The sequence below is a fragment of the Denticeps clupeoides genome, unplaced genomic scaffold, assembly GCF_900700375.1.
Source record: "Denticeps clupeoides unplaced genomic scaffold, fDenClu1.1, whole genome shotgun sequence".
Lineage (NCBI taxonomy): Eukaryota > Metazoa > Chordata > Actinopteri > Clupeiformes > Denticipitidae > Denticeps > Denticeps clupeoides.
In genome coordinates this window covers 17449-38827 of record NW_021629959.1, presented here as the reverse complement: position 1 = coordinate 38827, position 21379 = coordinate 17449, and the positions used below count along the sequence as shown (strand labels likewise).

Sequence of the window (21379 nt, the reverse complement as noted above, 5' to 3'; positions counted from 1 at the left end):
CAAGTCTTCATAGCTACTGAGATCAGACAAGAATGGGCATTCTTCAGCTGGTTTGTCCGTACACAAACTCTGCTTGAAAATCTTGAACTTTAAACCAAAGGGGCTTGAACACATATCAAAGAGTGAAAACTCCCGCTTTACTGTCAAATTATGATGGAGAAAAGGCAAAAAAAGCTAACAAAGTCATGTAAATACTTTCATTTTAAAAGTTTTTCAATAGTTAAAGCTTACAGCACCTGGTATTCCCAGGTAGTCTCCCATCCAAGTACTAACCAGGGCCCAAGCCTTCTTAGCTTCTGAGATCAGACAAGATTGGGCATTCTTCAGCTGGTTTGTCTGTACACAAACTCTGCTTGAAAATCTTGAACTTTAAACCAAAGGGGCTTGAACACATATCAAAGAGTGAAAACTCCCGCTTTACTGTCAAATTATGATGGAGAAAAGGCAAAAAGTTGGAGTGGTAAGCTTTTATTTGCAATACAACAAATAAAGTGCACACCTTCTAGAGGCAATGCAATACTGGGTCGATGAATGGAGCGGATGGAGCAGGCCCTATTGCCGACTCCCTGTTCTAAAAATCCGCTTAATATGACATATCAGATATTAAATTGAAATCAGGGTGCGTAGCACCTGAAGGCCGAGGGCTGGAAAATCCCACCTAATCGATTCAGCTCCAAGCCTGTGAATGATCTTTGAAGAGCACACACAGACAAAGAAACCTGAAGAGAAGTTTAAAAAAAAAAAAAAAAAAAAAAAAAAGAAAAAAGGCGGGAAAACATATCAAAGAAAGAAAATACCCCTTAACTTACTTAAAAAAAGCTAACAAAGTGATGTAAATACTTTCATTTTAAAAGTTTAACAATAGTTAAAGCTTACAGCACCTGGCATTCCCACGTAGTCTCCCATCCAAGTACTAACCAGGCCCAAGCCTTCTTAGCCTCTGAGATCAGACAAGATTGGGCAATCTTCTGCTGGCATGTCTGTAAGCAAACTCTGCTTGAAAATCTTGGACTTTAAACAAAAGGGCTTTGAAAACATTATAAAGTGCGAAAACTCCCGCTTTACTGTCAAATTATGATGGAGAAAAGGCAAAAAAAGCTAACAAAGTGATGTAAATACTTTCATTTTAAAAGTTTTTCAATAGTTAAAGCTTACAGCACCTGGTATTCCCAGGTAGTCTCCCATCCAAGTACTAACCAGGCCCAAGCCTTCATAGCTTCTGAGATCAGACAAGAATGGGCATTCTTCAGCTGGTTTGTCCGTACACAAACTCTGCTTGAAAATCTTGGACTTTAAACAAAAGGGCTTTGAAAACATTATAAAGTGCGAAAACTCCCGCTTAACTGTCAAATTATGATGGAGAAAAGGCAAAAAAAGCTAACAAAGTCATGTAAATACTTTCATTTTAAAAGTTTTTCAATAGTTAAAGCTTACAGCACCTGGTATTCCCAGGTAGTCTCCCATCCAAGTACTAACCAGGCCCAAGCCTTCATAGCTTCTGAGATCAGACAAGAATGGGCATTCTTCAGCTGGTTTGTCCGTACACAAACTCTGCTTGAAAATCTTTAACTTTAAACCAAAGGGGCTTGAACACATATCAAAGAGTGAAAACTCCCGCTTTACTGTCAAATTATGATGGAGAAAAGGCAAAAAAAGCTAACAAAGTCATGTAAATACTTTCATTTTAAAAGTTTTTCAATAGTTAAAGCTTACAGCACCTGGTATTCCCAGGTAGTCTCCCATCCAAGTACTAACCAGGCCCAAGCCTTCTTAGCTTCTGAGATCAGACAAGAATGGGCATTCTTCAGCTGGTTTGTCCGTACACAAACTCTGCTTGAAAATCTTTAACTTTAAACCAAAGGGGCTTGAACACATATCAAAGAGTGAAAACTCCCGCTTTACTGTCAAATTATGATGGAGAAAAGGCAAAAAAAGCTAACAAAGTCATGTAAATACTTTCATTTTAAAAGTTTTTCAATAGTTAAAGCTTACAGCACCTGGTATTCCCAGGTAGTCTCCCATCCAAGTACTAACCAGGCCCAAGTCTTCATAGCTTCTGAGATCAGACAAGAATGGGCATTCTTCAGCTGGTTTGTCCGTACACAAACTCTGCTTGAAAATCTTGAACTTTAAACCAAAGGGGCTTGAACACATATCAAAGAGTGAAAACTCCCGCTTTACTGTCAAATTATGATGGAGAAAAGGCAAAAAAAGCTAACAAAGTCATGTAAATACTTTCATTTTAAAAGTTTTTCAATAGTTAAAGCTTACAGCACCTGGTATTCCCAGGTAGTCTCCCATCCAAGTACTAACCAGGCCCAAGCCTTCTTAGCTTCTGAGATCAGACAAGATTGGGCATTCTTCAGCTGGTTTGTCTGTACACAAACTCTGCTTGAAAATCTTGAACTTTAAACCAAAGGGGCTTGAACACATATCAAAGAGTGAAAACTCCCGCTTTACTGTCAAATTATGATGGAGAAAAGGCAAAAAGTTGGAGTGGTAAGCTTTTATTTGCAATACAACAAATAAAGTGCACACCTTCTAGAGGCAATGCAATACTGGGTCGATGAATGGAGCGGATGGAGCAGGCCCTATTGCCGACTCCCTGTTCTAAAAATCCGCTTAATATGACATATCAGATATTAAATTGAAATCAGGGTGCGTAGCACCTGAAGGCCGAGGGCTGGAAAATCCCACCTAATCGATTCAGCTCCAAGCCTGTGAATGATCTTTGAAGAGCACACACAGACAAAGAAACCTGAAGAGAAGTTTAAAAAAAAAAAAAAAAAAAAAAAAAAGAAAAAAGGCGGGAAAACATATCAAAGAAAGAAAATACCCCTTAACTTACTTAAAAAAAGCTAACAAAGTGATGTAAATACTTTCATTTTAAAAGTTTAACAATAGTTAAAGCTTACAGCACCTGGCATTCCCACGTAGTCTCCCATCCAAGTACTAACCAGGCCCAAGCCTTCTTAGCCTCTGAGATCAGACAAGATTGGGCAATCTTCTGCTGGCATGTCTGTAAGCAAACTCTGCTTGAAAATCTTGGACTTTAAACAAAAGGGCTTTGAAAACATTATAAAGTGCGAAAACTCCCGCTTTACTGTCAAATTATGATGGAGAAAAGGCAAAAAAAGCTAACAAAGTGATGTAAATACTTTCATTTTAAAAGTTTTTCAATAGTTAAAGCTTACAGCACCTGGTATTCCCAGGTAGTCTCCCATCCAAGTACTAACCAGGCCCAAGCCTTCATAGCTTCTGAGATCAGACAAGAATGGGCATTCTTCAGCTGGTTTGTCCGTACACAAACTCTGCTTGAAAATCTTGGACTTTAAACAAAAGGGCTTTGAAAACATTATAAAGTGCGAAAACTCCCGCTTAACTGTCAAATTATGATGGAGAAAAGGCAAAAAAAGCTAACAAAGTCATGTAAATACTTTCATTTTAAAAGTTTTTCAATAGTTAAAGCTTACAGCACCTGGTATTCCCAGGTAGTCTCCCATCCAAGTACTAACCAGGCCCAAGCCTTCATAGCTTCTGAGATCAGACAAGAATGGGCATTCTTCAGCTGGTTTGTCCGTACACAAACTCTGCTTGAAAATCTTTAACTTTAAACCAAAGGGGCTTGAACACATATCAAAGAGTGAAAACTCCCGCTTTACTGTCAAATTATGATGGAGAAAAGGCAAAAAAAGCTAACAAAGTCATGTAAATACTTTCATTTTAAAAGTTTTTCAATAGTTAAAGCTTACAGCACCTGGTATTCCCAGGTAGTCTCCCATCCAAGTACTAACCAGGCCCAAGCCTTCATAGCTTCTGAGATCAGACAAGAATGGGCATTCTTCAGCTGGTTTGTCCGTACACAAACTCTGCTTGAAAATCTTTAACTTTAAACCAAAGGGGCTTGAACACATATCAAAGAGTGAAAACTCCCGCTTTACTGTCAAATTATGATGGAGAAAAGGCAAAAAAAGCTAACAAAGTCATGTAAATACTTTCATTTTAAAAGTTTTTCAATAGTTAAAGCTTACAGCACCTGGTATTCCCAGGTAGTCTCCCATCCAAGTACTAACCAGGCCCAAGCCTTCATAGCTTCTGAGATCAGACAAGATTGGGCATTCTTCAGCTGGTTTGTCTGTACACAAACTCTGCTTGAAAATCTTGAACTTTAAACCAAAGGGCTTTGAAAACATTATAAAGTGCGAAAACTCCCGCTTTACTGTCAAATTATGATGGAGAAAAGGCAAAAAAAGCTAACAAAGTCATGTAAATACTTTCATTTTAAAAGTTTTTCAATAGTTAAAGCTTACAGCACCTGGTATTCCCAGGTAGTCTCCCATCCAAGTACTAACCAGGCCCAAGCCTTCATAGCTTCTGAGATCAGACAAGAATGGGCATTCTTCAGCTGGTTTGTCCGTACACAAACTCTGCTTGAAAATCTTTAACTTTAAACCAAAGGGGCTTGAACACATATCAAAGAGTGAAAACTCCCGCTTTACTGTCAAATTATGATGGAGAAAAGGCAAAAAAAGCTAACAAAGTCATGTAAATACTTTCATTTTAAAAGTTTTTCAATAGTTAAAGCTTACAGCACCTGGTATTCCCAGGTAGTCTCCCATCCAAGTACTAACCAGGCCCAAGTCTTCATAGCTTCTGAGATCAGACAAGAATGGGCATTCTTCAGCTGGTTTGTCCGTACACAAACTCTGCTTGAAAATCTTGAACTTTAAACCAAAGGGGCTTGAACACATATCAAAGAGTGAAAACTCCCGCTTTACTGTCAAATTATGATGGAGAAAAGGCAAAAAAAGCTAACAAAGTCATGTAAATACTTTCATTTTAAAAGTTTTTCAATAGTTAAAGCTTACAGCACCTGGTATTCCCAGGTAGTCTCCCATCCAAGTACTAACCAGGCCCAAGCCTTCTTAGCTTCTGAGATCAGACAAGATTGGGCATTCTTCAGCTGGTTTGTCTGTACACAAACTCTGCTTGAAAATCTTGAACTTTAAACCAAAGGGGCTTGAACACATATCAAAGAGTGAAAACTCCCGCTTTACTGTCAAATTATGATGGAGAAAAGGCAAAAAGTTGGAGTGGTAAGCTTTTATTTGCAATACAACAAATAAAGTGCACACCTTCTAGAGGCAATGCAATACTGGGTCGATGAATGGAGCGGATGGAGCAGGCCCTATTGCCGACTCCCTGTTCTAAAAATCCGCTTAATATGACATATCAGATATTAAATTGAAATCAGGGTGCGTAGCACCTGAAGGCCGAGGGCTGGAAAATCCCACCTAATCGATTCAGCTCCAAGCCTGTGAATGATCTTTGAAGAGCACACACAGACAAAGAAACCTGAAGAGAAGTTTAAAAAAAAAAAAAAAAAAAAGAAAAAAGGCGGGAAAACATATCAAAGAAAGAAAATACCCCTTAACTTACTTAAAAAAAGCTAACAAAGTGATGTAAATACTTTCATTTTAAAAGTTTAACAATAGTTAAAGCTTACAGCACCTGGCATTCCCACGTAGTCTCCCATCCAAGTACTAACCAGGCCCAAGCCTTCTTAGCCTCTGAGATCAGACAAGATTGGTCAATCTTCTGCTGGCATGTCTGTAAGCAAACTCTGCTTGAAAATCTTGGACTTTAAACAAAAGGGCTTTGAAAACATTATAAAGTGCGAAAACTCCCGCTTTACTGTCAAATTATGATGGAGAAAAGGCAAAAAAAGCTAACAAAGTGATGTAAATACTTTCATTTTAAAAGTTTTTCAATAGTTAAAGCTTACAGCACCTGGTATTCCCAGGTAGTCTCCCATCCAAGTACTAACCAGGCCCAAGCCTTCATAGCTTCTGAGATCAGACAAGAATGGGCATTCTTCAGCTGGCATGTCTGTAAGCAAACTCTGCTTGAAAATCTTGGACTTTAAACAAAAGGGCTTTGAAAACATTATAAAGTGCGAAAACTCCCGCTTAACTGTCAAATTATGATGGAGAAAAGGCAAAAAAAGCTAACAAAGTCATGTAAATACTTTCATTTTAAAAGTTTTTCAATAGTTAAAGCTTACAGCACCTGGTATTCCCAGGTAGTCTCCCATCCAAGTACTAACCAGGCCCAAGCCTTCATAGCTTCTGAGATCAGACAAGAATGGGCATTCTTCAGCTGGTTTGTCCGTACACAAACTCTGCTTGAAAATCTTGGACTTTAAACCAAAGGGCTTTGAACACATTATCAAAGAGTGAAAACTCCCGCTTTACTGTCAAATTATGATGGAGAAAAGGCAAAAAAAGCTAACAAAGTCATGTAAATACTTTCATTTTAAAAGTTTTTCAATAGTTAAAGCTTACAGCACCTGGTATTCCCAGGTAGTCTCCCATCCAAGTACTAACCAGGCCCAAGCCTTCATAGCTTCTGAGATCAGACAAGAATGGGCATTCTTCAGCTGGTTTGTCCGTACACAAACTCTGCTTGAAAATCTTTAACTTTAAACCAAAGGGGCTTGAACACATATCAAAGAGTGAAAACTCCCGCTTTACTGTCAAATTATGATGGAGAAAAGGCAAAAAAAGCTAACAAAGTCATGTAAATACTTTCATTTTAAAAGTTTTTCAATAGTTAAAGCTTACAGCACCTGGTATTCCCAGGTAGTCTCCCATCCAAGTACTAACCAGGCCCAAGTCTTCATAGCTTCTGAGATCAGACAAGAATGGGCATTCTTCAGCTGGTTTGTCCGTACACAAACTCTGCTTGAAAATCTTGAACTTTAAACCAAAGGGGCTTGAACACATATCAAAGAGTGAAAACTCCCGCTTTACTGTCAAATTATGATGGAGAAAAGGCAAAAAAAGCTAACAAAGTCATGTAAATACTTTCATTTTAAAAGTTTTTCAATAGTTAAAGCTTACAGCACCTGGTATTCCCAGGTAGTCTCCCATCCAAGTACTAACCAGGCCCAAGCCTTCTTAGCTTCTGAGATCAGACAAGATTGGGCATTCTTCAGCTGGTTTGTCTGTACACAAACTCTGCTTGAAAATCTTGAACTTTAAACCAAAGGGGCTTGAACACATATCAAAGAGTGAAAACTCCCGCTTTACTGTCAAATTATGATGGAGAAAAGGCAAAAAGTTGGAGTGGTAAGCTTTTATTTGCAATACAACAAATAAAGTGCACACCTTCTAGAGGCAATGCAATACTGGGTCGATGAATGGAGCGGATGGAGCAGGCCCTATTGCCGACTCCCTGTTCTAAAAATCCGCTTAATATGACATATCAGATATTAAATTGAAATCAGGGTGCGTAGCACCTGAAGGCCGAGGGCTGGAAAATCCCACCTAATCGATTCAGCTCCAAGCCTGTGAATGATCTTTGAAGAGCACACACAGACAAAGAAACCTGAAGAGAAGTTTAAAAAAAAAAAAAAAAAAAAAAGAAAAAAGGCGGGAAAACATATCAAAGAAAGAAAATACCCCTTAACTTACTTAAAAAAAGCTAACAAAGTGATGTAAATACTTTCATTTTAAAAGTTTAACAATAGTTAAAGCTTACAGCACCTGGCATTCCCTCGTAGTCTCCCATCCAAGTACTAACCAGGCCCAAGCCTTCTTAGCCTCTGAGATCAGACAAGATTGGACAATCTTCTGCTGGCATGTCTGTAAGCAAACTCTGCTTGAAAATCTTGGACTTTAAACAAAAGGGCTTTGAAAACATTATAAAGTGCGAAAACTCCCGCTTTACTGTCAAATTATGATGGAGAAAAGGCAAAAAAAGCTAACAAAGTGATGTAAATACTTTCATTTTAAAAGTTTTTCAATAGTTAAAGCTTACAGCACCTGGTATTCCCAGGTAGTCTCCCATCCAATTACTAACCAGGCCCAAGCCTTCATAGCTTCTGAGATCAGACAAGAATGGGCATTCTTCAGCTGGTTTGTCCGTACACAAACTCTGCTTGAAAATCTTTAACTTTAAACCAAAGGGGCTTGAACACATATCAAAGAGTGAAAACTCCCGCTTTACTGTCAAATTATGATGGAGAAAAGGCAAAAAAAGCTAACAAAGTCATGTAAATACTTTCATTTTAAAAGTTTTTCAATAGTTAAAGCTTACAGCACCTGGTATTCCCAGGTAGTCTCCCATCCAAGTACTAACCAGGCCCAAGTCTTCATAGCTTCTGAGATCAGACAAGAATGGGCATTCTTCAGCTGGTTTGTCCGTACACAAACTCTGCTTGAAAATCTTGAACTTTAAACCAAAGGGGCTTGAACACATATCAAAGAGTGAAAACTCCCGCTTTACTGTCAAATTATGATGGAGAAAAGGCAAAAAAAGCTAACAAAGTGTTGGATAAATGTATATATGTTATCATGTAATTACTTATTTTATTCATATCCTTTAAGCACGAATATATTAATCCTTGGAATATTACTGACAGCTCTTAATCATTAGCAAATCTCAGAGCAAAGGTTTTAAGTTTGCAGGACTGCATGACCGCGACCTGAGGACCAACAACAAGCAGACCATGATGAACCAGAGTCCAATCACCTGAAGAATCTACAGACGAAGATGAACATGTCACCATGTCACCATGACTCGACCAAAGATCAATTCATAAGACTACGTGTAATACACAATTATTAACTAATATGGTGTGATTTTATGTGAACCCTAATGAACCTACCAAATAAAAGAAGGAGATGCGATGAAGGACGCCAGAGCTTTTGGAAGCCTGTTGTAAGGCGTGACTTCCATTCGCTCTCCTTGCAAGTAAAACGGACTCAAATGCTTTGTGTCTTTCTTCTCTTTGTTTAGTAAATGTTATACTGACAGATAAACCTAACATTTAATTGGTCCTTCGAGCCGGATCCCAAGATACCGAAAGATCACCAGCAGACGGAGCGGAAAATCACCAGGAAAACCGTGGCCACGGTCAGAAAGACCCTTTTTGGGACTGGGAGAAACCGACTGTCGGCTGGGATCCGTAGGTTGAACGGGATCCTGTAATTGAGAGAAGACACGGGGTAAGTTGACTCTTATTTAAAATGGTATGAATGATTTGGTAACAAGAGGTTACATAATAAGAAGTTACAAGAGGTAACTGGGGTAACAAGAGGTTACTTAAGCAAAACCCTGGGTATTCTAGACTCTGGCAGGTAAAAGGGCAGTTTTTAAGTTCCGTGGGGAGGTGCAGACTCCTCTGCCGGGTGGCAGTTAAATTCTGTGGGGAAGCGGACTCCTCTGCTTGTAAAAAGAACGTTCAATAATACTCATACAGGTGTATGAGCGTGCGCGCAGGTGTGAATGTGTGAATGAGAGGGAGTGAAAGTCACTTGATTGACACTCCATATAAAACTCACAGGGGGTAAACAGTGGCCTCTCGTGGAAGCAAACGCAAGGTTTTTCCCACCCCAAAGCATTTGGGGTCGAAGTGGAAAACACCACGAGAGGAATTTTTATACACTGTCCTGTGATCAGTTACCAGTGTCTTAGGTTACCCTAGGTACGTACACACTGGTCGAAATTTTACTTAAAAATGGGTAAGGGGTCCAGTAAACCTGAACCAAAAGAGAAACTAAAATGTAAGGACTGGAAGTATGTAGAGCAAGTAAATAAGGCTTACGTCGAACCGTTAAATAAATGGATAACGAAATATAAATTCGACGGGCAACTGAGGGTAAAAAGTTTAATAGAGTTACTGGGAGCCATTAAACTGGGATGTAAGAATAAGGAAAAGCAAATGAAGAAAGAAGGGGTTGAAGCTTTAATGCATTGGATTAAAATAGCTGGGAAAAGAGAAGAGGGAGAGAGAAAAGGCAGGCAGGCTGGAGCAAAGAGCAAGGAGGAGGGGGGATTCACTGTTGAAAAAACTGATAACACCATTCTGTTTCATCGCACGGAGGACGATGAGTCAGTAATCAGAGGGAGCCGTAAGGGAGGGGTGAGCGAAGCTTATAAAGAAGGAGCAGAAGCAGAAGGGGCGATGAATTTGCCGCACCTTCCCTCTGCTCCTGCAATCCCACACATATATCCTAATTTAGACAAATTGGAAAATCCCCCTGCTTATGACCCTAACGGTAGCACTCCCACGCCAAATACTAGATCTCGGGGGAAAGTACAAAATTGGTCTAAAAAATGGGGTGAAGTGTTTGACAATTCCTCCGAACCGCAAAAATTGGCAGTAACTGAAGCAAATCAATATCCCCTTATAGAGGTGGCCAACCCTAATGTGGACTCAGGTGAACAGTCTACAACCCTCTTGGTATATCGGACCTGGACGCAGGACGATATAAAAAGAGTGGTGGAGGGCGTCACTTCCTATAAGGAGGATATGCAAAAATTCGAAGAAGATATGGAAGGAATAAGACATTCTTATCACTTAAATGGGAGAGAGGTACAGCAGATATATATGCAAGCAATGGGACACGATTGGCACCATGTAAAAGGTAACTGGTCTCCTTTAAGGGTTACAGGAGACCTTCTAAAACACGATGACACAGAATTGAGAAATAAAACAAATGACTTATTGGGAAGAATACGGGAAAGGTACAGAAAGAGAGCAAATTACACTGAAATTGGGAGAGTTAAACAAGAGGAGAATGAGAAGTTTGAGGATTATAAACTAAGAATGGAAGCTGTTTTTAAACTGCATAGCGGTCTTAGAGATGACGGGGCTGATGGGGGGGTGTACCATCAGCAATTAAAAAATGCTTTGCATAATGGATCAAAAGACTGTGTGCGCAGTTGGGTAGATAAACATATGATAGGAATGCCCACTAGGAGCTTGGATGAGTACATTGATCACGCCGTTCACATCGACAAATTAATAAGAACTAAAAAGGTAAAAGATAAACTTACAAAGAAACCGGACACCTTTTGGGGAAGTATCGGGACTGACGCGGAAACATTTTACCAAGACAGCCGAGGTAGAGGGAGACAGAGAGGACACTTCCAAAAGGGCAGAGTAGGAAGGAGAGGAGGTATCCAGGGACGAGGGTGGACACCACGTAACCAATGGGGAGCAGGCTGCTGGTCTTGCGGGAAGCCTGGGCATATTGCCAAAGACTGTCGTTCAGGGCCAAAAGATAACACAGCATGACTGGAACAGAAACTGCATGGTCCAAAGTCCACAGAGGATGAAACTCATGTGGATTTAAATTTGGAAGAAATTTTTTCTTTAAATCAAGAAAGACTAGAAATAGTCTTAATGGTAAATGGGAAAGAAATCACATTCCTCTGTGACTCTGGAGCATGCAGAACTACATGTAAGGAACACATACCCTATAGTGAACTAAGTGATGAGGTAGTAATTGTACGATCAGCTAATGGGGGTAAAACTGTAGTCACTGCTTCTAAACCAGTTTGGGTAAGAGATCCTAAAGGTATATCATGCAAAATGTCCATCCTTTTTATGCCAGAATGTCCTGTTAATTTGTTGGGAAGAGATGGCTTACTCAATCTAGGTTTGGCGCTCGTCTCCACTCCTGGGGGGAGACTGGTCATCAAACGCAGAGCCGAGCTACAACGAGGTGACCTTTTCCCCCTAGAAGGAAGACGCGTTCCAAATTTTTACTACACACTCGACATATCTGAACAAGAACCTCATAAGGTGGGAACTGAATTGCTAAAGGTAGGAGGACAAGTGGGACACTGTCAACCAATCATGACAGATGTGGAACCCATGCCCTCTGATGAACTACACGTCACCATGTGGTACAAAAACACTCCTGGGCCTGATCCAACATATGAAAAGAAACTGTCACAACTCACCCCAACAACCATAACAATTTCTTGCGTTTACTCGGACGGGCAAGGTAACGTGGTGGCAGAGGTCACCTTACCCACCCCACTCAGAGCCATGCTCCGGGGATGGTACCCACCTCACATCTCATTGTATAAAAACAAGGAGAGGGGTTGGAAGTCGTTGGGTAACATAGTTCAAGAAGGTGACAGTGCAACGGATTGGACAGACATGGGCGACCAATTGGAACATAGCGCTCACACAGGCTTGACCAGGAAATGGCTGTATTGGACAATACAGACCAAGGCTGGAGTACGTATAGACTCCGGACACCAGTGACATCTTCTACTAACTGAAGAAGATGAATCACAACTAGCTCAAGTACCTCAATCATTGTGGTCACAAGGACCGTCTGATGTTGGACTGATAAAAGGAATATTGCCAGTACAAATCAGACCCAAAACAGAATATCGACCCTGCATACGACAATATCCACTTAAACCTGATGCACTAGAAGGCATAACACCAGTAATACATGATTTACAACGAGCAGGGGTTATTATAGAATGTGACGATTCCCCCTGCAACACACCAATATTCCCAGTGAAAAAGCAAGCTCCTTCAACGGGATGGAGGATGGTACAGGATCTGCAGGCAGTAAATGCTGCAGTAACACAACGGGCTCCATGTGTTCCTGACCCACACACATTGCTGAATTCTTTAAGATCTGATGCACAAATATTTACTGTGGTTGACATTAGTAATGCCTTTTTCTCCATTCCCATTGACAAAGACAGCCAATTTTGGTTTGCTTTCACATTCAGGGGGAAACGATACACCTACACTAGACTTCCCCAGGGCTACTGCGAAAGCCCTACTATATATTCACAAGCCATGCATGCCAGCATGTCCAAATTTCAACCACCTGGGGGAAGTCAAATACTACTCTATGTTGACGATATATTAGTGGCTTCTCCGAGTCTAGAAGTATGCAAAGAAGACACTGTGGCCCTTTTTAAACACCTAGCTCAGGAGGGGCACAAAGTCAGTAAAAACAAACTACAATTATGGAAACCACAGGTCAAATATCTAGGCCACCACCTTAGTGCAGGTGGCAGAACTATTCTAGAAGAACGGAAAACAGCAGTCCTACAGGCGCCAAAACCAATTACTAAGAAACAGATGATGTCATTCTTAGGCTTGACCAATTATTGTAGAAGTTGGGTTCCAAACTACGCGGAAATTACTTCCCCACTCACAGCTTTAATTTACTCTGAAGACCTAAAAATGACATCACCACTGAACTGGACGTCAGATGCAGAGAAAGCTTTTTGTGATATTAAACAAGCACTGACCTCCAGTTTAGCTTTAGCCTTGCCAAATTATAGTAAACCGTTTATACAGATGGTGGACTGCAAAGACAAATACATGACTTCTGTTTTAAGTCAACAACATGGAGATAAATTGAGACCAATAGCTTATTTTTCTTCCAAATTAGATAATGTAGCTTGCGCATTACCACATTGTGTGAGAGCGGTGATAGCAGCGTCAATGGCAGTAGAAGCGAGTTCCGGAATAGTTCTATTCCACCCATTGACCCTTAAGGTCCCACACGCAGTAGCGGCTTTACTACTGCAAACTAACATGATCTTTTTATCACCTGCAAGGCACCTCTCCTGCATGGCCACGCTGCTGTCACAGCCACACCTCACCATCGAACGATGCACCACATTGAACCCAGCCACATTGCTACCCTTACCTGATGATGGAGAGCAACACGACTGCCAAGCACTAGCAGAACACACAGCTAAATCTAGGTTGGATTTAAGCGACCAACCTTTGTCTCAGGGAGAGGTAGTGTTCGTTGATGGCTCTTCAAGGAAAAATGATTTGGGTAAAACACTAACGGGTTATGCTGTAGTAACAATAGACACCGTACTTAAAGCTGGACACTTGCCATCAACTTTTTCAGCACAAGCTGCCGAGATTGTCGCTCTGACTGAGGCATGTAAATTAATGAAAGGGAAAGATGTCACCATTTATACTGACAGTCAATATGCATTTGCTACAGTTCACACATTTGCTCAGTATTGGCATAACCGAGGAATGGTCACATCTACTGGGAAACCAGTGACGCACGCTCAATTACTAAAAGAATTGTTAAAAGCTGTCCATCTACCTGCTACATTAGCTGTATGTAAATGTGCAGCACACACAAATTCCAAAGACACAATTTCACTCGGTAATGCCTTCGCTGACCGCATAGCGAAACAAGCTGCTGAACAAAGTATACAAGTATTGTTTACAGACCAAGACCAATTGATAACTTCTGACATTCTCATTGACATGCAACAACAAAGCACACCACATGAGATAGACACATGGATAAAGCATGGGGCTACAAAACAAAACAAAATTTATGTGTGACCCCGGGGGAAACCAATCCTACCAAAGAATATGTATAAATGGGCTGCAATATTGAGCCATGGGCAATCACATGTCTCAACAGGAGGGATGGTAGGACTGGTACAAAAAAATTTTACCACATATGGGTTTAACCTATATTCAAAAAACTTTTGTAGAGCATGTTTGATCTGTGCTAAACATAACAGCCAAGGTAATTTAAGACCAAAACGTGGGCAGTTTCCAAAACCACAATACCCATTCCAAACAATACACATGGATTTTATCCAACTCAGTAAAAGTGAAGGAAAGGAATACTGTTTAGTCATTATAGATGCATTCTCTAAATGGATAGAACTATTTCCAACCAAACATCCAGATGCATTGACAGTAGCAAAAGCCTTATGTAAAGATATTATTCCACGCTATGGAATACCTGAAAAAATATACAGCGATAACGGGACTCATTTTGTAAATCAGATGGTAACTAATATAGGAAAAATGTTTCACATTAATTTGAAAAATCACTGTAGTTATCATCCACAGAGTGCAGGATTAGTGGAACGAATGAATGGAACTATAAAAAATAGACTAAAAAAGTGTATGGAAGAAACACATCGACCATGGACACAATGTTTAGAGTTAGTAAAACTATACATCAATATTACTAGCACAACTGGTTTAACCCCTTATGAAACCCTGTTTGGAAGACCATATAGATTACCTTACTTTCAAAACCAATGGGAAACAGAGGAAGACATGACACTAGCGGACTACATGAGAAAAATGTTAGAAACACAGAAACAAAGTACTCCTGATGACAAACTCCCTATTTCTCAGCAGGAACCCCTACAGGTGGAGCCCGGAGACTGGGTGCTAGTAAAGAGCATAAAACGGAAGCATTGGCACTCACCGAAGTGGGAAGGGCCCTACCAAGTGATCCTGACGACACCGACGGCTGTTAAAATAACAGAGAGGGGTACTTGGATACATCAGTCACATTGTAAAAAGGTCATTTCTGCAAACCCTGCCGACGGGAAAGGTGAGCAAAAGTCTGATAATAGGGTGGACTCAGACGTATAGAATCTGGGTAGACCCGAAAGTCAGTGAAGAACACTTTATAGACACCAATCCTAGAAGAGGCAGTAAGGGGAAAAGGTTGGCAGAAATGAATTATAAGGGCTATAAACCATGTCAAAGAACGGGCTTGATAATACTTTGTGTAATGTTCATAGCAACAGTATGGGTGGTAATGTGGAAAAAAGGCGAAGAAAGAGGTATAGAGAAACAACAGGGGGCTATACCCAGGAGGGCGAGAGCTGCACCAAAAGGAACGTCCAGACACATATTTGACTCCGACCGATGCAATGATACTGGCAACGGGATAGAAGCATTACACCTTCGTACTATACCAACAGTGTGTGTAAGAGCTAATACTGTTTCGGTGGCCACAATACCAATTACTGTCCTTAACCATAAGGGACACAAAGCGAGCAATTATCTACCATATCCATGGTATATAACTAATAAATTAAAGTGGGACTCTTTGGTAGCGGACCCAGTGGGTTTTGATTGGAAAACGTGGACTACTAACCCTGCTGCGATACACCATAGACAAATAATCTCTTTTGTGATGACCAATCCCTCCACTCAAGGTCTTGCATTTGAAATATACATCAATCTTACCAAATTGGACTTGTGGCCACCAAACACCCCTGAAATGTACCATACCGATCAACAAGAGAGAGGAGAAAAATGTTGGGTATTTCTTTTATGGCCTTATACTACTAATCCACCTTATTTTCCATTTCGAATATGTCAACTACTAGAACCTAAATCAAATAAAACTGAAACAATCCAAAATTTAAGTGACAAAGGTATACTAGTTAGAGTATTGGATGAAAGTCAACCTTCTGATGAGTGGTTTAGAGTAACAACAGGAATAACTGGTAAATACAATAATTGGCTTCTCCTAGCAGAACAAGCAGCTAATGCCACTCAACAAGACTGTGTAGTTTGCTTGGGACCACGACCACTATTACAAGTAATACCCGCAGTTATAACGGATGAATGTGTTGTAGAAGTAATGAACAAAACATATCCAGACAATCGTTGCAAAAAGTGGGATTTAACATATCCTCTGACAGGACCAGAAAGTTGGAAACCTGTTTTCTCCAGTAAAGTAGCACAAGGAAATTTTACATGTATTAATATAACGGGAAAAAAGGAACTACTCGGGGATGGGACACCAAGAGATTGGTGTCTTACAATAATACCTGTTGGGCCTATCTTTACCCCACAATCTCGAAGCGACATATGGTGGTGGTGTGGGGAAAATAAGTTATACGATCGATTGCCCTCAGACACCAAAGGACTGTGTGCATTAGTAACCCTTTTACTACCTGTCTCAATATTTCCAACCACTATAAGTGACCTTTTAACGAAATTGGATAGCTTGGTACCTGCAGATTGGCACAGAACAAAGCGATCACTTGCACCCTGGGAGAAGTTAACTGACCCAACGTACATAGACGCAATTGGGGTTCCCAGGGGGGTTCCTGATGAATATAAGTTGGCAAATCAAGTAGCAGCAGGATTTGAATCAGCCTTGTGTTGGTGGTGTACGATTAACAAGAATGTGGACAGAATCAATTACATCCATTACAATGTACAGAAATTAGGTAATTGGACACAAGACGGTTTTGAGGCCGTGCATGAGCAGTTATCTACTACCTCCCTCATGACTTTTCAGAACAGGATTGCACTTGATATGCTCCTAGCAGAAAAAAATGGGGTTTGTGGTATGTTTGGAGAGCAATGTTGTTCTTTCATACCAAACAACACAGCTGCAGGAGGCAGTCTGACAATGGCCATTGACGGCCTACGCACCCTCAACCGGAAGATGAAGGAGCATTCGGGAGTGGAAACGACCATGTGGGATTCCTGGATGAAAGTATTTGGGAAATACAGAGCTCTAGTTCAATCTGTTTTAGTTTCAATGGCTGTATTTGCAGCAATTCTGACATTGTGTGGATGTTGTTGTATTCCCTGTCTACGCAGTCTTGTGAACCGTCTCATCACTACCGCCTTATCACCAAGGGATGTTGAGCCTACACAGGCGTACCCACTTTTGGAAAATGAAGAATTTTACGGGAGCTATGATTTTAGTGACTTCAAGCTAACTCAACTTTTTCAAGAGAGTCCTCTACAAGAAAAAGACGACTGACCTTTTGTGTGTAAATGTATTTCTCATTGTATGAACTAATAGTTGAAAATCCTAAAGGAAGAGATTATTAGGGAAGCTAACAAAAGAGTAAATAACATGATAAACAGGAGGGAAATGTTGGATAAATGTATATATGTTATCATGTAATTACTTATTTTATTCATATCCTTTAAGCACGAATATATTAATCCTTGGAATATTACTGACAACTCTTAATCATTAGCAAATCTCAGAGCAAAGGTTTTAAGTTTGCAGGACTGCATGACCGCGACCTGAGGACCAACAACAAGCAGACCATGATGAACCAGAGTCCAATCACCTGAAGAATCTACAGACGAAGATGAACATGTCACCATGTCACCATGACTCGACCAAAGATCAATTCATAAGACTACGTGTAATACACAATTATTAACTAATATGGTGTGATTTTATGTGAACCCTAATGAACCTACCAAATAAAAGAAGGAGATGCGATGAAGGACGCCAGAGCTTTTGGAAGCCTGTTGTAAGGCGTGACTTCCATTCGCTCTCCTTGCAAGTAAAACGGACTCAAATGCTTTGTGTCTTTCTTCTCTTTGTTTAGTAAATGTTATACTGACAGATAAACCTAACACAAAGTCATGTAAATACTTTCATTTTAAAAGTTTTTCAATAGTTAAAGCTTACAGCACCTGGTATTCCCAGGTAGTCTCCCATCCAAGTACTAACCAGGCCCAAGCCTTCTTAGCTTCTGAGATCAGACAAGATTGGGCATTCTTCAGCTGGTTTGTCTGTACACAAACTCTGCTTGAAAATCTTGAACTTTAAACCAAAGGGGCTTGAACACATATCAAAGAGTGAAAACTCCCGCTTTACTGTCAAATTATGATGGAGAAAAGGCAAAAAGTTGGAGTGGTAAGCTTTTATTTGCAATACAACAAATAAAGTGCACACCTTCTAGAGGCAATGCAATACTGGGTCGATGAATGGAGCGGATGGAGCAGGCCCTATTGCCAACTCCCTGTTCTAAAAATCCGCTTAATATGACATATCAGATATTAAATTGACATCAGGGTGCGTAGCACCTGAAGGCCGAGGGCTGGAAAATCCCACCTAATCGATTCAGCTCCAAGCCTGTGAATGATCGTTGTAGAGCACACACAGACAAAGAAACCTGAAGAGAAGTTAAAAAAAAAAAAAAAAAAAAGAAAAAAGGCGGGAAAACATATCAAAGAAAGAAAATACCCCTTAACTTACTTAAAAAAAGCTAACAAAGTGATGTAAATACTTTCATTTTAAAAGTTTTCAATAGTTAAAGCTTACAGCACCTGGTATTCCCAGGTAGTCTCCCATCCAAGTACTAACCAGGCCCAAGCCTTCATAGCTTCTGAGATCAGACAAGAATGGGCATTCTTCAGCTGGTTTGTCCGTACACAAACTCTGCTTGAAAATCTTTAACTTTAAACCAAAGGGGCTTGAACACATATCAAATAGTGAAAACTCCCGCTTTACTGTCAAATTATGATGGAGAAAAGGCAAAAAAAGCTAACAAAGCCATGTAAATACTTTCATTTTAAAAGTTTTTCAATAGTTAAAGCTTACAGCACCTGGTATTCCCAGGTAGTCTCCCATCCAAGTACTAACCAGGCCCAAGCCTTCTTAGCTTCTGAGATCAGACAAGATTGGGCATTCTTCAGCTGGTTTGTCCGTACACAAACTCTGCTTGAAAATCTTGAACTTTAAACCAAAAGGGCTTTGAAAACATTATAAAGTGCGAAAACTCCCGCTTTACTGTCAAATTATGATGGAGAAAAGGCAAAAAAAGCTAACAAAGCCATGTAAATACTTTCATTTTAAAAGTTTTTCAATAGTTAAAGCTTACAGCACCTGGTATTCCCAGGTAGTCTCCCATCCAAGTACTAACCAGGCCCAAGCCTTCATAGCTTCTGAGATCAGACAAGAATGGGCATTCTTCAGCTGGTTTGTCCGTACACAAACTCTGCTTGAAAATCTTTAACTTTAAACCAAAGGGGCTTGAACACATATCAAAGAGTGAAAACTCCCGCTTTACTGTCAAATTATGATGGAGAAAAGGCAAAAAAAGCTAACAAAGTCATGTAAATACTTTCATTTTAAAAGTTTTTCAATAGTTAAAGCTTACAGCACCTGGTATTCCCAGGTAGTCTCCCATCCAAGTACTAACCAGGCCCAAGCCTTCTTAGCTTCTGAGATCAGACAAGATTGGGCATTCTTCAGCTGGTTTGTCTGTACACAAACTCTGCTTGAAAATCTTGAACTTTAAACCAAAGGGGCTTGAACACATATCAAAGAGTGAAAACTCCCGCTTTACTGTCAAATTATGATGGAGAAAAGGCAAAAAGTTGGAGTGGTAAGCTTTTATTTGCAATACAACAAATAAAGTGCACACCTTCTAGAGGCAATGCAATACTGGGTCGATGAATGGAGCGGATGGAGCAGGCCCTATTGCCAACTCCCTGTTCTAAAAATCCGCTTAATATGACATATCAGATATTAAATTGACATCAGGGTGCGTAGCACCTGAAGGCCGAGGGCTGGAAAATCCCACCTAATCGATTCAGCTCCAAGCCTGTGAATGATCGTTGTAGAGCACACACAGACAAAGAAACCTGAAGAGAAGTTTAAAAAAAAAAAAAAAAAAAAAGAAAAAAGGCGGGAAAACATATCAAAGAAAGAAAATACCCCTTAACTTACTTAAAAAAAGCTAACAAAGTGATGTAAATACTTTCATTTTAAAAGTTTTACAATAGTTAAAGCTTACAGCACCTGGCATTCCCACGTAGTCTCCCATCCAAGTACTAACCAGGCCCAAGCCTTCTTAGCTTCTGAGATCAGACAAGATTGGGCAATCTTCTAGCTGGCATTGTCTGTAAGCAAACTCTGCTTGAAAATCTTGGACTTTAAACAAAAGGGCTTTGAAAACATTATAAAGTGCGAAAACTCCCGCTTTACTGTCAAATTATGATGGAGAAAAGGCAAAAAAAGCTAACAAAGTCATGTAAATACTTTCATTTTAAAAGTTTTTCAATAGTTAAAGCTTACAGCACCTGGTATTCCCAGGTAGTCTCCCATCCAAGTACTAACCAGGCCCAAGCCTTCATAGCTTCTGAGATCAGACAAGAATGGGCATTCTTCAGCTGGTTTGTCCGTACACAAACTCTGCTTGAAAATCTTGGACTTTAAACCAAAAGGGCTTTGAAAACATTATAAAGTGCGAAAACTCCCGCTTTACTGTCAAATTATGATGGAGAAAAGGCAAAAAAAGCTAACAAAGTCATGTAAATACTTTCATTTTAAAAGTTTTTCAATAGTTAAAGCTTACAGCACCTGGTATTCCCAGGTAGTCTCCCATCCAAGTACTAACCAGGCCCAAGCCTTCATAGCTTCTGAGATCAGACAAGAATGGGCATTCTTCAGCTGGTTTGTCCGTACACAAACTCTGCTTGAAAATCTTTAACTTTAAACCAAAGGGGCTTGAACACATATCAAAGAGTGAAAACTCCCGCTTTACTGTCAAATTATGATGGAGAAAAGGCAAAAAAAGCTAACAAAGTCATGTAAATACTTTCATTTTAAAAGTTTTTCAATAGTTAAAGCTTACAGCACCTGGTATTCCCAGGTAGTCTCCCATCCAAGTACTAACCAGGCCCAAGCCTTCATAGCTTCTGAGATCAGACAAGAATGGGCATTCTTCAGCTGGTTTGTCCGTACACAAACTCTGCTTGAAAATCTTGAACTTTAAACCAAAGGGGCTTGAACACATATCAAAGAGTGAAAACTCCCGCTTTACTGTCAAATTATGATGGAGAAAAGGCAAAAAAAGCTAACAAAGTCATGTAAATACTTTCATTTTAAAAGTTTTTCAATAGTTAAAGCTTACAGCACCTGGTATTCCCAGGTAGTCTCCCATCCAAGTACTAACCAGGCCCAAGCCTTCTTAGCTTCTGAGATCAGACAAGATTGGGCATTCTTCAGCTGGTTTGTCTGTACACAAACTCTGC

The 21379-nt window shown here is 40.1% G+C and overlaps 7 pseudogenes; all 7 read right to left on the bottom strand.

Moving 5' to 3' along the window:
• Nucleotides 1-2264: 2264 nt before the first annotated feature.
• On the bottom strand, nt 2265-2383 carry LOC114778381 (uncharacterized; annotated as a pseudogene).
• A 2478-nt stretch (nt 2384-4861) lies between these two features.
• On the bottom strand, nt 4862-4980 carry LOC114778380 (uncharacterized; annotated as a pseudogene).
• A 1915-nt stretch (nt 4981-6895) lies between these two features.
• Nucleotides 6896-7014, bottom strand: LOC114778378 (uncharacterized; annotated as a pseudogene).
• An 11005-nt stretch (nt 7015-18019) lies between these two features.
• On the bottom strand, nt 18020-18138 carry LOC114778377 (uncharacterized; annotated as a pseudogene).
• A 796-nt stretch (nt 18139-18934) lies between these two features.
• LOC114778368 (uncharacterized) lies at nt 18935-19053 on the bottom strand (annotated as a pseudogene).
• A 440-nt stretch (nt 19054-19493) lies between these two features.
• Nucleotides 19494-19612, bottom strand: LOC114778376 (uncharacterized; annotated as a pseudogene).
• A 1639-nt stretch (nt 19613-21251) lies between these two features.
• LOC114778375 (uncharacterized) lies at nt 21252-21370 on the bottom strand (annotated as a pseudogene).
• Between the last annotated feature and the right edge of the window lie 9 nt (nt 21371-21379).